Source organism: Vigna umbellata, chromosome 2 (assembly GCF_029865625.1).
Source record: "Vigna umbellata cultivar VRB3 chromosome 2, Vumbellata_1.0, whole genome shotgun sequence".
NCBI lineage: Eukaryota > Viridiplantae > Streptophyta > Magnoliopsida > Fabales > Fabaceae > Vigna > Vigna umbellata.
Window position 1 is genome coordinate 46,827,669 of NC_142166.1, and position 5,892 is coordinate 46,833,560.

A 5,892-nucleotide genomic window follows, 5' to 3' on the forward strand; every position below is an offset into this window, starting at 1 on the left:
AAAATACATACAAGTCCACCTTAAATTTAGCTAAATCAATCATCTCTTTCATGTTGGAATCTTGAATCACACGTGGGTTATGTAAAAACACAATCTTAACATTTAGAATACAAACAAGCTTAGAAATGAAAATCAAGTTATACTCAAAAGTTGGAACATGAAAAACATCATCTAAAGCAAGTTTCTCATTAAGTTTGACTTCGTTTATATGAGTTGCAATAACCTTTAAATTAATTGGAAAAGGCACGTGTATGTTCTTAATGGTTTTGTACCACAAGAAATTGTTCAATCAGACACATGGTCAATTGTTCTTGAGTACAAAATATAAATACTTTTATCTTTTATATTGCAAGAACTTTGTATAAATGAATTTTTAAAAATAATTTGATACAAAACAATTATTAAAATAATTAGAGTTCAAATGCATTTTAGATGAAAATAAAAAGTTATTATCAGACCAAAAATTATATTTAAAAATATAATATATTAAAATAAATATTTTATTAATTGTTTAATATTTTCATTTTAATTATTATTTATAATATAAAAACATCTATTAATAAAGTATTTAATTAATTAATTGTATTTTAATGTAAAATAAATTTTAGTGTTTATATTTTATAATATAAAAATGTATATTAATGAGATATTGAATCGTATATCTAAGGGATAAATATGATTTCTTATCACTTTAGTTAAAATTTTGTGTTTATTATACTTTTAAAAAATTAAGAAAAATATTCTCTTAAACCTTGTTTATTCATGTGACAATAGAAGTTGTAACATTCCAAAAATACAGTATAAAACCATATAAGAGAATAATCACATATTAATAATATTATAGTGTCGCAACCGGAATCGCGACGGGATGACGATCCAAAAAAGGATAACGGGTTTTGAAAAGAGATTTGGAGTCGCCATCATAGTTTATTCTGAAAAACTACGAAAAAACCATAAAAGGATAAGGCATGGTCTACAAGAACCAGATCTGGGTTCGGTAGTCGGTTACGTGTAGGGAAGGTATTAGCATCCTACAACGCCTGCCCTAAGGCAGTACCTTTAACTAAATACACGAATATGATGTGGTTTTCAAAATGCTTAATTGTCCCCTAAAATAAAACCCTAAAGAAACAAAATATATTTTTTAATTTTTTGGGCCCAACAAGGATTGACCTTGCTCCTACGTATTCTCATTCAGAATGAGAAATCAGGGTTACATAGTTTTTTTGAAACTGTTTGAGAAGTTTGTTTGGAAATTGTTTGAAAATTTTTTTTGAAATGATTTTGGATTTTTGGGAAGTGAAGTCCCCAGTGGAGTCGCCATCTGTCACCGGAGCCACCGTCAGCCACGGCGCCGGGTTCTCTCGTCTCCCTTTCCTTTTTCTCAACACGCGAGATAGAGGAACTCTTGTCCTCCGCACCGTGTCCAGGCCGTTCTGCCTTCCACCTTGAGACAGCCACCACCAGAGGTTCTGCCAGCGCCTCCGTTGGACCCTAGTCGCCACCCCTGACTACCACTGGGCTTACAAATGGAGTATGGGTCAGCGACAACATCTCCTTTCTTCTCCTATCTCCATTATGATTAAGTACTGACAATGAAGATGATCAAATTTGGGGCGTCCTTCTCTGTTTAATTGATGTATGCAGCTACTGTATGTATGATGAGCCGGAAAAGAGGATTTGGTTTCGGGAGAGGTGACTCTGTTAATTTGATAGAGAGTGAATAGAAAGGAGTTGAGAGTAGTGTCTGAGTGAATGATGTTGGTGCCTGGGTGAGGGGAGTCCCGTTTCTTGGGATGGTTATGGTGTGTGTACAATGATCGGAGGAGTGGTGATGAAAATGAAGAAGAAAGGGATGAAGATGATAATGGGGTTGTGCATGAGAGATATCAGTTTGCAGGTTTGGGTTTGTGATTAAAGGCGTGAAGATTTCTTGCACCGCGAAACTGGGAATTGGGGGAAATGGTCGATGGTTATCCCAAGAAGTTGAATGGTGGTGGTTTGCTCGAGAGGAAAAATCGTGAACAAAATGGCAGGGGGTTCGTAGTTGACGGTATACCCAGATTGAGAGGAACACATGGTCTACTAGACGAACAAAACCACTTCTATTCTTTTAGTTTTTTTTTATAGGAACTGATACGGAAATGCATCAGTTTTTGCTTTGCTTTTTGTTACATGTTTTTTGGGTAATGGACATTGAAGTCATGCTAGGGGAATATATACCTACCTCCTGTTATCATTCATATCTGATGTTGCAGGCATTCAAATTACATATTGGGTGTATTTTGATTAACAGGTGAAGTCACAAAAGAGTCAAACGACTATGTACTGATCAAACATCCTTCATGCATATCCAGACAACATCATTCATTCATACCCAACATCATTCATTCATATCTAGACACATGACAGAGGGCATGCCCTCACATAAGACTAGGCCAAGAGCTTAGACAGAGAAACTTACCTTTGCAGCTTCAAACGAAAATCTTCCTTTTGGTTCTAGCTCCCTCTGCACTCTTCGAGTGATCTTCCTTTTTCGTTGTCTTCCGTTCTTCCAAGCGTAAAAAGGTTGAAGGCAAATGGGTTCGGATGACTTAGAGGTCTTCTCTTGATTACCAAGTCCGGTGATAGGCGATGAGGGTAAGTCTCCCAAAAATCCTCCAAATGGTGAGGTCTCTCTCCTTTTTATTAACCGTGATGAAGCCTCCCCCTCCTCTCAAAACCAAAGCACACTCCTTCCTGCTGTACTGCTTCATGGGAACTCTGAGATATCCTCTGGCGCAGGATTCTCTTTTTGTCTCTTTTCTTTCTTCATGTTTTCACCTTGCAGTTGACAGATGCTCATTCAAAATTGTTTCCTCTACCATTTATGTCTGCTGCTGCCGCTTAAGAATTTCAGCAAGAAAAACAAGTAACTTTTCCACGCTGCCACCATGCAAACACATTCTAAGCATTCACTGCAACTGATGGCTTCAGGAGGAGGGAAAGAGTTGACCTTGGGATTTTACTTTTCCCTTTTCCTTTTCTTTCACTTCTTTTTTTTTTAAGCATTGCAGTGCAAATTTTTTACATAAAAGGTAACCTTTTCTTGAATTTAAAAAAAATAAAAATAAAAATAAAAACGAAATTAAAAGGGAAACAATAAAATAAAATAAAATAAATAAAAAAATAAAAAAAAATAAAAAGTAAAAATACATAAAAATAAACCCTAAAAAAATAGAAATAAAAATAAAATAAAATAAAATAAAATAAAGCAAAATGGAATAACATAAAAAAAATAAAGAAAATAAGACAAAATAAAATAAAACCAAATGAAGTAAAAATTAAAATAAAATAAATGAAATAAAATACAATATATTAAAATAGACTGAAATAAAAACTTAAAATAACAAAGTAAAATAATCATAAAATAAAATTAGAATAAAATAAAATAAAATAAATTTCATCAAAACTATATTATTTAGTCACCCGGACGAAATTGGGTGTTGACAACTGTCCCTCTTTACTTAGATATTACCGAATAATATGAAACTTTTAATTTTCGTATTATCTGAGTAAAAGCTAAGTAAAGATTGAAACACTAATGTCGTCTAAGTTTCAAAAGGAAAAAGAGAAAGAGTTCGACCATTGCCTAGCAGAAGGCCAGAATACGAAAGGAACACTTGAACTCAGGGTGCCAAAGAAAATTGGGCTTAGGGTGCCAGGAAAAATTGGGCTTTCTTCTTTTTGCTTTTGTTTTTTTTTTTGAAAGGCCAGGTGAGCTGGGCTTGGGGGTTAGTGTTGAAACTGGGCTTTGTGGGCCAATGTGAAAATTGGGCTTTGTGGGCCAGCGTGTAAACTGGGCTTTGGGGGCCAGTGTAGAAACTGGGCTTTGGGGGCTAGTGTAGAAACTGGGCTTTAGGAGCCAGTGTGGAAAATGGGCTTTGGGGGCCAGTGTTGAAACTGGGCTTTGGGGCCAGGCGAGCTGGGCTTTATGGGCCAGTATAGAAACTGGGCTTTGGGGGCCAGTGTTGAAACTGGGCTTTGGGGCCAGGCGAGCTGGGCTTTATGGGCCAGTATGGAAACTGGGCTTTGGGGGGCTAGTGTAGGAACTGAGCTTTAGGGGGGCCAGTATGGAAACTGGGCTTGTTTGGCCAGGTAAAACTGGGCTTTTAAATTTCGAAATTCTTGAAACTTGTAATTTTGTGAAATGTTTTGTAATTTTGACAGAAATTTGATTTTTGAAAAAACATCAAGGTGTGAAACCCTTTATTACAAAGTATTAAAAATCTTGATGCAGGATTAGGATGTCAAGACCCTAATATGAGAGACAAAACTTGATCGACATGAAACAATATGGCTTGAAAGAGAAAATCTGAAAGTTATTCTTTTTGAGTTTTTGAAGAAGGATTCGATAACCATTCATATGAGGAGAGGGTTTCGATCAGAAATACTTTCTTTTGATGGATTGGTGCACATATGAAAAACGTTTGCTTTGTTTCGTGTTTTTTTTTCACTTGAGTCATTTGTCTTACATGCAATCATCAAACTTGTCATTATTTTCAATGCTTCGAAAAGTGAGGAATGTCATACATTCGAGATCTAACTTTGAGATTATTACATTTTGACTTTTTCTTCCGAGACATCAACGCACACATGCTTGAATTTACTGGCAAGTGAAGAATGGGAGCTGTTTAGAATGGTTTGGAAGAGAATGGGATAGCCATCCAGGCATGTCACCTCATACGCTCCTTAAAGGAGATGAGTGCCAAAGCAAAACACGAGGTACCTAAAAAGTTGCCCCGGTTTGGTGTAATGAGTATGATGATGAATCCATGATAATTCAGGTGAAAAATTCAAGTAAGATCTGCAAAGTTGCCCCAGCCTTGAGATTATGAGTTGATGAATTTCAATGAAAAAATGTGTGGTGAGGTCTGCCAAGCTGCCCCAGTTTTTGGGGTATGGGTTCTGTTTAGAAGAAGCAACGAGTATGAAAAGGATCGGCTAACAAGGTGGCCCCAATTGGTTTGATTTTCTTGTGCACGCTGCTGGCTGGTTGGCAGGGAGATCCCTTCTTCATGAGACATTACTTTTTCTTTTTTTTTTTCATTCATTTTCAAATTTTTTTCGTTTGTTTTTCTTTGACACATTGCGAGTTATTTCGTCTTATCACAAAATTAAGCTTTATGAAAATTTGAACAAACATTATTCAATTTGTGTCAACAATTTGATCTTTTGAGCACTCTTTTTTTTTCTTGAACTTTGTTTTTCATTCACCTCGTTTATCACTACTTTGTGTGTGTGTTAAATAAATATTAACAAAATGCATGAGCATTTAATTAAAGAAAACACACAAGTCCATTTTCACTGATTAAATTATCCAAGACTGGGTTTCACGATTACTCGTCAACAATAACACCACACACACGTCTCGTTGCCGTCAATGGTTTACAAGTAGTAGCATGATGGATAACGGAACCAGGTCACATCACATTCCAGACGGAAACTCTACACTCTAAGGTCCCCACCCCCACCTTGCAAAAATGACATTTTCGTCACAAACATTAACCCATTCTTATAAACTTTATTTTTCTTCTTTTTCTCTTATATTTTTTAAGTAACAAAAATGGCATACATGTTGTAAAAATTAATTTGTAAATTAGAAGAACAAAAATACAAAATTAAATAATGAAAGTAATTTAAATTTATTAAAAAATCTGCATAAAATATCTAACGTTAGGTTAAGATATAAAAAAATAAAAATCTTGTAAAGATTAAAATATTAAATTTAAATTTCCTTGGCATAATGTTTTGTTTTACTTCAGTTATAGATAAATTAATGTTGAATTTCTAATTCCAAGTTTACACAACACATGGTAAACTTTATTTTGTGGAGTTTGTTAATTTGCATAC